Source organism: Oncorhynchus kisutch, linkage group LG25 (assembly GCF_002021735.2).
Source record: "Oncorhynchus kisutch isolate 150728-3 linkage group LG25, Okis_V2, whole genome shotgun sequence".
Classification (NCBI taxonomy): Eukaryota; Metazoa; Chordata; class Actinopteri; order Salmoniformes; family Salmonidae; genus Oncorhynchus; species Oncorhynchus kisutch.
The window spans coordinates 12,352,462-12,363,553 of NC_034198.2; the positions used below are offsets into that span (position 1 = coordinate 12,352,462).

The 11,092-nt window shown below is 48.4% G+C and overlaps 1 pseudogene; it reads left to right on the forward strand.

The window, feature by feature from the left end:
- Positions 1–532: 532 nt before the first annotated feature.
- Positions 533–6,306, forward strand: LOC109869975 (ATPase PAAT-like; annotated as a pseudogene).
- Positions 6,307–11,092: the final 4,786 nt, after the last annotated feature.

Here is an 11,092-nt window from a genome sequence, read left to right on the forward strand (position 1 = left end):
GGAAAAAGCCTTCCTAAATATGATCCCTAATCAGAGGCAACGATAAACAGCTGCCTCTAACTGGGAACCATATTAGCACCAACATAGAAATATATATATTAGATCACCCCTTAATCACGCCCTGACCTACTACACCATAGAGAACTAAGGGCTCTCTATGGTCAGGGCGTGACAGTACCCCTCCCAAAGGTGCGGACTCCGGCCGCAAAACCTGAAACCAAATGGGGAGGGTAGGGGGGGGTGATTAGTGTCGGTGGTGGCTCTGGTGCAGGTCGTAGCCCCCGCCCAGACCCTGGATCCGTCCATCACGCCGAGCTGGACGCCGTGCCTTGACTGGGCATCGGTGCAAAGGATGGCTCCAGCCATGGAGTTGGGTTGGACGCCGTGCCTGGACTGGGCACCGGCGCAAAGGAGGGTTTCAGCCATGGAGCGGGACTGGACACCGTGCCTGGACTGGGCACCGGCGCAGAGGAAGGCTCCTGCCCTGGAGTTGGGTTGGATGTCTTGCCTGGACTGGGCACTGGCGCAAAGGATGGTTTCAGCCATGGAGCTGGACAGGACGCCATGCCTGGACTGGGCACTGGCGCAGAAGAAGGCTCTGGCCATGGAGCAGGACTGGACACTGTGCCTGGACTGGGCATCGACGCAGAGGAAGGCTCCTGCCCTGGAACTGGACTGGACACCGTGCTTGTAAGCTCTGGGCCGTTGCTGGAGGTTCCGGACCGTTGACCGTTGCTGGAGGTTCCGGACCGTTGACCGCCGCTGGAGGTTCCGGACCGTGGACCGTCGCAGGAGGTTCCTGACCGTCGCAGGAGATTCCGGACCGTGGACCGTCACAGGAGGTTCTGGACTGGGAACCGTCGCCGGAAGTGCTGGACTGGGAACCGTCACCGGAAGCTCTGGACTGAGAATACGCACTGGAGGCCTAGTGTGTGGAGCCGGTACAAGTGGCACCGGACTGGTGACACACACTTTAGGGCGAGTGCGTGGAGCTGCCACAGGACGTACCGGACTGGAGAGGTGCACTGGAGGCCTGATGCGTGGAGCCGGCACAGGTGGCACCGGACTGGTGACACACATTTCAGGTCGGGTGCGAGGAGCTAGCACAGGATGTACCAGACTGGGGAGGCGCACTGGAGGCCTGGTGCATGGAGCAGGCACAGGTGGTACCGGACTGTTGACCCGATCTTCAGCCCGCCTGCGCTGCCGCCTACTCTTCGCCAACATCATTATCCGATATTATCTCTCTCCCAACTTCCCCATAGCCTCCATGACAGTCTCTGGCTCTTCAGGGCGAGTGCAGGGAGCAGGCACATGACGTACTGAGCAGGGGAAGCGCACTGGAGATCTGGTGCGTGGAGCAAGCACAGATGGCACCGGACTGATGACCCGATCTTCAGCCCGCCTGCGCTGCCGCCTAACCTTCGCCAACATCATTATCCGATATCCCTCTTCACACTGCTCCATCGACTCCCAGGCTGGCTCTGGCTCTCTCCTTGGGTCAACCAAGCACTTCTCTATCGCCTCCCAGATGTTCTCTGGCTCTTCCCTCTGCTCAGCCGCCAGCTCCATGTCTCCCCCCCCCCCCCCAAAAAAAATATTGGGGTTTCTGTGGCCGCGGTCCCCGGCGTTGTCGTTGTCCTTCCACCTTCCTTGGTGTCTCCTTCCAAGGAAGGGTCTCACATCCTCCCATGATTTTCTCCCATGTCCAAAACTTGTTTACCTCATATTCACGCTGCTTGGTCCTGCGTGGGTGGGATATTCTGTCACGATCTTCAAAATGAGCGGACCAGGGCTTGTAAGTAAGCATTTCACTGTAAAGTCTACTGCTTACTTACAAGCCCGTAACCAACCATACTGTTAAAATTTTTTTAACCAAAAATAAATAAAAGTAACAAATAATTAAGAATATAGCAGTAAAAATAACAATAGCGAGGGCTAAAAACAGTGGATACCGGTAGAGTCAATGTGTGGGGGCACGGGTTAGTCGAGGTAATTGAGGTAATAAGTACATGTAGGTAGAGTTCTTAAAGTGACTATGCATAGATAATAAACAGAGAGTAGCAGCAGCGTAAAAGAGGGGGGGGGATGCAAATAGTCTGGGTAGCCATTTGATCAGATGTTCAGGAGTCTTATGGCTTGGGGGAAGAAGCTGTTTAGAAGCCTCTTGGACCTAGACTTGGCGCTCCGGTACTGCTTCCTGTGCGGTAGCAGAGAGAACAGTCTATTACGAGGGTGGCTGGAGTCTTTAACAGTTTTTAGGGCCTTCCTCTGACACCGGCTGTTGTAGAGGTCCTGGATGGCAGGAAGCTTAGCCTTAGTGATGTACTGGGCCATACGCACTACCCTCTGTAGTGCCTTGCGATCGGAGGCTGCAGGCAGTGATGCAACCAGTCAGGATGCTCTCGATGGTGCAGCTGTAGAACCTTTTGAGGATCTGATGACCCATGACAAATCGTGCCTTCTTCACGACTGTCTTGGTGTGCTTGGACCATGTTAGTTTGTTGGTGATGTGGACACCAAGGAACTTTAAACTCTCAAACTGTTCTGCTATAACCCCGTAGATGAGAATGGGGGGCATGCTTCGTCTTCCTTTTCCTGTAGTCCACAATCATCTCCAGTGTTCTTGGCACAGGGACTATGGTGGTCTGCTTGAAACATGTTGGTATTACAGACTCAGACAGGGAGAGGTTGAACATGTCAGTGAAGACACTTACCAGTTGGTCAGCGCATGCTCGGAGTACACGTCCTGGTAATCCGTCTGGCCCTGGGGCCTTGTGAATGTTGACCTGTTTAAAGGTCTTACTCACATCGGCTACAGAGAGCGTGATCACACAGTCATCCGGAACAGCTGAAGCACTCATTCATGTTTCAGTGTTACTTGCCTCGATGCGAGCATAGAAGTAATTTAGCTTGTCAGGTAGGCTCGTGTCACTGGGCAGCTCGTGGCTGTGCTTCCCTTTGTAGTCTGTAATAGTTTGCAAGCCCTGCCACATCCTATGAGCATCGGAGCCGGTGTAGTGTGATCCGATCTTAGTCCTGTATTGACGCTTTGCCTGGTTTATCGGAGGGCATAACGGGATTTCTTATAAGCTTCCGGGTTAGAGTCTCGCTCCTTGAAATCGGCAGCTCTACCCTTTAGCTCAGTGAGGATGTTGCCTGTAATCCATTGCTTCTGGTTTGGGTATGTACGTACAGTCACTGTGGGGACGACGTAATTGATGCACTTATTGATGAAGCGAGTGACTGATGTGGTGTACTCCTCAATGGCATCGGAAGAATCCCGGAACATATTCCAGTCTGTGCCAGCAAAACAGTCCTGTAGCTTAGCATCTGCTTCTTCTGACCACTTTTTTATTGACTGAGTCACTGATGCTTCCTGCTTTAGGTTTTGCTTGCAGTCATCTTTGCAGGATGGCCACTCTTAGGGAGGGTAGCAACAGTGCTGAACTTTCTCCATTTATGTACAATTTGTCTTACCGTGGACTGATGAACATCAAGGCTTTTAGAGATACTTTTGTCACCCTTTCCAGCTTTATGCAAGTCAACAATTCTTCATCTTAGATCTTCTGAGATCTCTTTTGTTCAAGGGATGGTTCACATCATGCAATGCTTCTTGTGAATAGCAAACCCACATTTTGTGAGTGTTTTTTTTTATAGGGCAGAGCAGCTCTAACCAACATCTTCAATTTCGTCTCATTGATTGGACTCCAAGTTAGCAGACTCCTGACTCCAATTAGCTTTTGGAGAAGTCATTAGCCTAGGGGTTCACATACTTTTTACAACCTGAATGATTAAATTATGTAGTAAATATAGACAAGAAAAATGCAATAATTTGTTTAAGCAGACTGTGTTTGTCTATTGTTGTGATTTAATGAAGATCAGATCAAATGTTATGACCAATTTATGCAGAAATCCAAGTAATTTCAAAGGGTTCACATGCTTTTTCTTGCCACTGTACGTCAACCACAGCTTTCATATCAACAGCAGTGTCTCTACCTACTTCAGTACCATTCCTGTTGCCGTAGAAAATTCCTCTTGGTTTCTAGCATTTCCTGTCTATTCCCTACTAGCACATAGCCGTTTCTCTGTGAAGTTTTGACGTATCCTCTTTACCTGCCTAGTTATGATAGTGTGGGTAGAGGGTATGGGTGTGCCCTTTCTTCCTCTAACCTCTTGTTTTCTTCTCAGCTGCTGTCTCTTGGTTGGGTGACGCAGCGTGGCTGTGGCTCAGGTCGTGATGGGCCTGCAGACACTGACACCTGCAGACTGCTCTCCAAGCCTGGGGCCCAGCATCGATATGCTCCGTGTGCAGTGCATGATGGAGGTGATGGGGAGGAGATGGACACCACCCTCTCGCCGGGGGCCCAGAGCCTCATGGACCTGGTGCAGTTTCAGCAGAAGGTGGGTCCATCTCTCGTCAAATCAGCAGTCACCAATACCAGCCTCAGTGGAAAATTTGTGGAAAATTACACAGGCTGGAATTACACAGTAGACAGTGGCTTTATTGTATTGTTCAGTGTTCTAACCACCAATATAGCCCTCGGATAGCGAGAAGCTCTAACTAGTGAACACAAAAGACAGTCAATGTATTGCATGTTAATTATTTTTCCGGAACAAAGCTTGACACATTAAGATGGTTTCTGCCCCTCCTCATGGGCAGTGGGGCTCTCTCTGCTCTGGCTAGAGGAACTAACGGACCCTCTGCAGCTACAGCTGACATCCAACCTCAGCCTCCAGTCAACACCAGCCTCCAGTCAGACGAGATGTCTGGCTCTGTTTCAACAGATCCATGTCCCCAGTCTCCAATAACCACACTGGCCTGGCAGACATGATGTCACCCTTCTTTAATGGTCAGCCAGGAGGACAGAGGCCCAGACATGCTCCCTATGCTGCAGAGTGTGTGTGGGTAGGTGACGCAGCTCCGCACCGAGGATGCAGCAAAAGCATCCAACGGCCCACAGTGAGTAAGCTGGTAGTGGCTTTATGGTGAGGTTAACTACAACGTAGAGCTCCCTCTAAAGGTTTACATGGTAGTGTGGGTGGTGGGAGTAGAATGCAGTCAAGTCGAGGGAGGAGGTCGAGAGCCATGCGTCCTCCAAAACACGACCCTGCCAAGCCGCACTGCTTCTTGTCACACTGCTCGCTTATCCCGCAAGCCAGCTGCACCAATTGTGTCGGAGGAAACACTGTTCAACTGGCGACCGAAGTCAGCTTGCAGGCACCCGAAGTCAGCTTGCAGGCACCCGGACGGCCACATGGAGTCACTAGAGCGCGATGGGACAAGAACATCCCTTCCGGCCGAACCCTCCCCTAACCCGGAGGACCCCCAGGCCAATTGTGCGCCGCCTCATGGGTCTTCCAGTCACGGCCGGCTGTGACAGAGACTGGGATCAAACCTGGGTCTGTAGTGACACCTCAAGCACTGCGATGCCGTGCCGTAAACCGCTACCCCTCTCGGGAGGCCCCTGTCAGTGGGTTTTGTAGTGGTTCTGGTTGCATTGTGGTGTGTCTGTGTTAATATTAGAGTAAATGTCTTTGTTAGGGTTTGTGGCCCTATGACAGTAATGGCTGTCCAACCTGTAAGCATAGGAGAGGATATTTTGAAGTGCAATGTAAGCGGGTTAACATGGGAGGGCAACAGATCCAAAGAGCTACTGTAATTCCTATGAAAACCTATTCTGTGATGGATTGTCTGTCTTGCAGGCAGTAGCATGCATGCTGCTGAGAGCTGGAGCAGGTTATGGAGTTGCGTCTGGAGTAGATGGAGAGGAGACTGATGGAACAGCGGCTGGATGCCCTGCAGCAGAGCCTGAAGAAGGCCTTACTACAGGCCCTGCCCCTGGCCCTTCCCCTCAAAGATCAAGACCACAGCACCCACACCTGACCAGAACCACACCGCTTAGCCCCAGGCCATGCACTGACTTCAAAACTGATTCCTACACTGACTCCAGCCCCTTGCACTGACTCCAGCCCCTTGCACTGACTCCAGCCCTTTGCACTGACTCCAGCCCTTTGCACTGACTCCAGCCCTTTGCACTGACTCCAGCCCCTTGCACTGACTCCAGCCCCTTGCACTGACTCCAGCCCCTTTGCACTGACTCCAGCCCTTTGCACTGACTCCAGCCCCTTGCACTGACTCCAGCCCCTTGCACTGACTGAACCCAATAACCTGAACCCAATAACCCAACTCACCAGAGACCAGCTGCTATCTTCACTGTAGTTTTACCACTTATATTTGTTTGTCAAATAATGTCTGACTGTTAATTTGACTCCCTTTCATATTCTGTATATTAACAGATGGTTTTGAACAAGTGCACCGTGTGATCAAGTGTGAAAAATAAAATATAGTTTGGCTTTGCATTATTCTTTGAGCAAAGAGCAAATATAAAAATGATTTTAACAAAACGTACTCTCCCACCTCTGTTCTCCATAGTATGCAACAGAACGTTCCTCTGTAATGTAATTTGTTTTATGTTGGCCATGTTGGAGCACTAGGTGGAGCCATTGGTTTGGTTTCTTTGGAAGAACTTCATTGCTGTGTCCATGAACAGGGCACCACACCCCGGTCTGATCTTCCCAGGAAAAGCTCAGCTGACTAAATGGGTTAAGGATTATGTAAAACATTAATTTATGAGAATGATTTGCTGGTTGTTTGGTGTGGATTACAATACCAGCTAAGCCAATAAAGAAGTATGTCTCTGAAGAAAAAATCCTTTGTGTAAATTGTGATCAGGCATCAAACTGGATTGAAACAGTTAGCGCTTTGGTTATAAACAACTTTGTATTCATCTATCTCAGAGTGCTGATTTAGGACCAGTTCTCCCTTTTCAGATTATAATGAACAAGTGTATACGGATAGGGGAGACCTCATCCTCGATCAGCATTCCGACTCTGAGATGCCTAGCCCCTGTACTGCTGTTACCCTGTGGTGTCTCTGCCACTGCGTAACTTTCCAACTCGGGTTGATGTGGATGTATGTCTGTGTTGTGTCCACCCCGCTGATCTTTCTGCACTCATCCTGTAACGGTTTTCTTGTGGTGAAGGAGAGGCGGACCAAAATGCAGCGTGGTTAGTTTTATGCATCTTTAATAAAGATGAAAGTACAACAATCTACAAAACACGTGAAAAAACCAAAACAGTCTTATCTGGTGCCACAAACACAAAGACAGGAACAATCACCCACAAAACCCAACACAAAACAGGCGACCTAAATATGGTTCCCAATCAGAGACAATGACTAACACCTGCCTCTGATTGAGAACCATATCAGGCCAAACATAGAAATAGACAAACCAGACACACAACATAGAATGCCCACCCAGCTCACGTCCTGACCAACACTAAAACAAGGAAAACACACACGAACGATGGTCAGAACGTGACACACCCAGTGAGCCAAGTCACAGAGTGAGACAGTGTTTTCCTCCAGGACCTGTATAGTATACATACAAACAGACAGCTTCAAACCAACCAAACCACAGAACCTCGGGTCAGTGGTGGTTGACTGGACCCATGCAGACAGAACCAGGACACAGCTGCCTATGAGCAAACAGCAGGTCCTGGGCCGCTCACTGAGGAAAGGAAGTGAAGTGGTTCCAACTGTATCAACAATGTCTGACTGTTGCTGCTCCAACTCCGTCTGGCCTGGGTTGGAACACAGCGTGGGTTTTTATGAAGAGAACAAATCAAAGTTCTGCCAGGCTTACAGGTTTTTGTTGAACCTGTTGGACGAGGAGCATTCGGAGGTATCAGAGTATGAGTGCTGAGTATCAGAGTACGTTGGCATGTTAGTTAGCACAGCAGTATTCTCATTTGGCCCCGCCAAACTGATATTTAACCTGCGTATGACTCATCCGATAAATTCAACTCAAATGATTGATACACGTTCATCACATCCTTAGCATTCATCCACACCGTAAATGTAGCCTCTCAGGGGCCTCCACTATATGCAGTCTAGGTAATCACCAACGCATGGAAACTACATTAACAGCAGATCCCTTAGTTTGACTGATGGGACATTTACTGTTTTTCCAGAAACCTTGAGCTATCATTTACAGTACAATTGACCAAACAGTTCATCGGTGAGGTCTCTGTAACTGATAGGTCACACTGTGGTGACGTTCCTAAAATGGCACCCATATCCCTATGGGCCCTGGCCAAAAACAGTGCACACTATCTAGGTTCCCTGGTTTAGCTGAGCACAAAGAACGTACAACGGAACAGACACTCTGTAGAGTATTATGTCATGGACCCTTCCCTGTATATACCTCACCTCATACTGTGGTTAATTCATATTAATGTGGTACTTAATGTCGCAACCCAGCAAGTCACTGTGAGGGTATATGGGAGGAGGTGACCTTAATCAAATGTAAGAGATGACCATGGTTTAAGAGATGACCTAATTCTGTCTTTGTTTTGCTGCATGTGGTACCGGCCCATGTCCTGCTTGTCCCCATAATGACCTGAGATATATATTGTGCACGCACGCGCGCACACACACACACACACACACACACACACACACACACACACACACACACACACACACACACACACACACACACACACACACACACACACACAGTGCAGCTGAAACCACAGCTGTGGTCACATATTTACAAGCTGTGTGTGTTTTCCCTCCCCTGCCTTGGGTCATGTAATAAAGCCAGATGGTGGTCAAATATTCTCCTTCCTGCTCTTAAACCTGGTGAGGTGATCACCCTCAGAGACAGTTGATTAAGTCCGGTGTGTCATCTTTAAAGTGCCTTGACATGCCCTCAGAGAGGTTTAAAGGGGTTTATGCTGACCGCGTTGTTGTTTTCTCAAATCCCAGATTGCTCCCCTAAACTTCTAATTTAAAACCTGTAGAACGACACTGTCTGTCATAATGACTTAGGGAGTCAGAAGTTTTTCCCTGGTCAGGCTTTGTGGTCAGAAAAAACTCATGGCCCTATAAAGTAATGGCTGCAAAACCTGTGAGAATAGAAAGGATACTGAATGTTTTGGTCTCCTGAGTGGCGCAGTGGTCTAAGGCACTTCACCTCAGTGCTAGAGGTGTCACTACAGACCCTGGTTCAATTCCAGGCTGTATAACAACCGGCTGTGATTGGGAGTCCCATAGGGGGGCACACAATTGGTCCAGAATTGTCCGGGTTAGGGTTTTGCCGGGGTAGGCCGTCATTTGTGCTTAACTGACTTTAATGAACCTGACCTTAATGAAGGTCCAATTAAAAATAAATGTTTGAGTGACAGTTCCAAAGAGAGATACAGTACTTTATTCCTATGAAACCTCATGTCAGGATTATGTTTCTGTTGTCAGACCTGGTAGAGTAAATCTGGCCTGTGCTTTACAGAATCATCTTAAAGGATCTTGAGCTTTGGCAGTGAGTAGGTGTTCAATATCTAAAGCCATTTATGAGTTAGGTTTATGAGCTTTCAGATTTATAAGGCTCTCTTTTCCCATATCAAGTACACATGGCAATGATAATATAAAAGGAGTTAAACTAGGTTTTTATGGAGCAGGCACATGATCATACTGTGACTTATTTGGTTAGGAAAGCCAATGTGACCATGATTGATTGATTACATCTATGCATGCTTCGACAAAAACAACACAGTGCATGAGAGCCCCCACTGTCCCAGAGGACTGGGTGATCTCACTCTCCGAGGCGACGTAAGTAAGGCTTTTAATCTGGTCAACAATCGCAAGGCCGCGGGGCTGGACAATATTCCAAGCCGCATTCTCAGAGCACGTGCAGACCAACTGGCAGGCATCTTCACTGTCATTTTCAACCTCTCCTTGTCCCTGCCCGTAATCCTCACGACTCATGCGGACCACCATCACTCCTGTTCCCAAGAACTCTTAGACTACCTGCCACAATGACTACCGCCCTGTAGCACTTGCATCTGTAATCATGAAGTGCTTTGGCCATGTCCGTCATCAACTCCATCATCCCAGACACCCTAGACCCCCTCTATTTGCATACTGCCCCAACAGATCTACAGACAACGCAATCTCAATTTCCCTTCACACTGCCCTCTCCCATCTGGACAAGAGGAATACCTATGTGAGAATGCTGTTCATCGACTACAGCTTAGTATTCATCACCATAATGCCCTCCGTGCTCGTCACCAACCTCGGGACCCCTGGAATTGATCACCTCCCTCCGCAACTGGATCCTGGACTTCCTGACGGGCCGACCCCATGGCATGAGGGTAGGCAACAACACCTCCGCTATGCTGACCCTCAACACATGGGCCCCCCAGGGGTGTGTTCTCCATGCTTCCGTCCGGCAGGCGATACCGGTGTATCAAGGTTCAGACCAACAGACTCCAAAACAGCTTCTATCCGCAGGCCATAAGACTATTAGATGGCAAACAACTACTGCTTTCCCTCTCCTACAGACTATCCACAGTGGCTCATCCACAGGTCTCTACCCACTCAGACACACACCTTCGCTGTCACTCTTACTCACACGCATATACACATACTCACACGCACACACTCCCGTCACACCTACGCTGCTGCAAAACATTTGTATTGATTTGATTTATTAGTTCCATTACGCTGCTGGTCATTGATTATTGAGTGCCATTGGCATCTATTTATCCTGCTACTGGTCACTATTACTCCTGTTTACATGTCAGTATATATTACCATTAGTATATTATAAGTATTTATATATTCCTGCTACCAGTCACTTTTCAGCCCTGTTTACATGTATATTCTACTACCAGAACTTTTTTTTATGTATAAATCTACCTCAACCATTCCAGTACTACTGCACATTGAATAAGGTACTGGCACTGACCTTGTATAGACTTGCATTCTCGTGTTTCTTCAACCTGTATCGTACTTGTGTTTTTTTACATTCTATTATTATCTATATTCTTATTATTATCAATGTATTGTCAGTGCAAAGAGCTCTCAAGTAAGAATTCCAATGAACCGTTTTACGCCGGTTCTATTCAGCGCATGTGTCGAATAAACTTTGACACTGAAGCGACAACAACAATGAAATGGAAGTGCAACACATCGAGGAGTCTAAAATGTATTTCCAATATGCTTCTCACTCAGGCGAAACTGTCA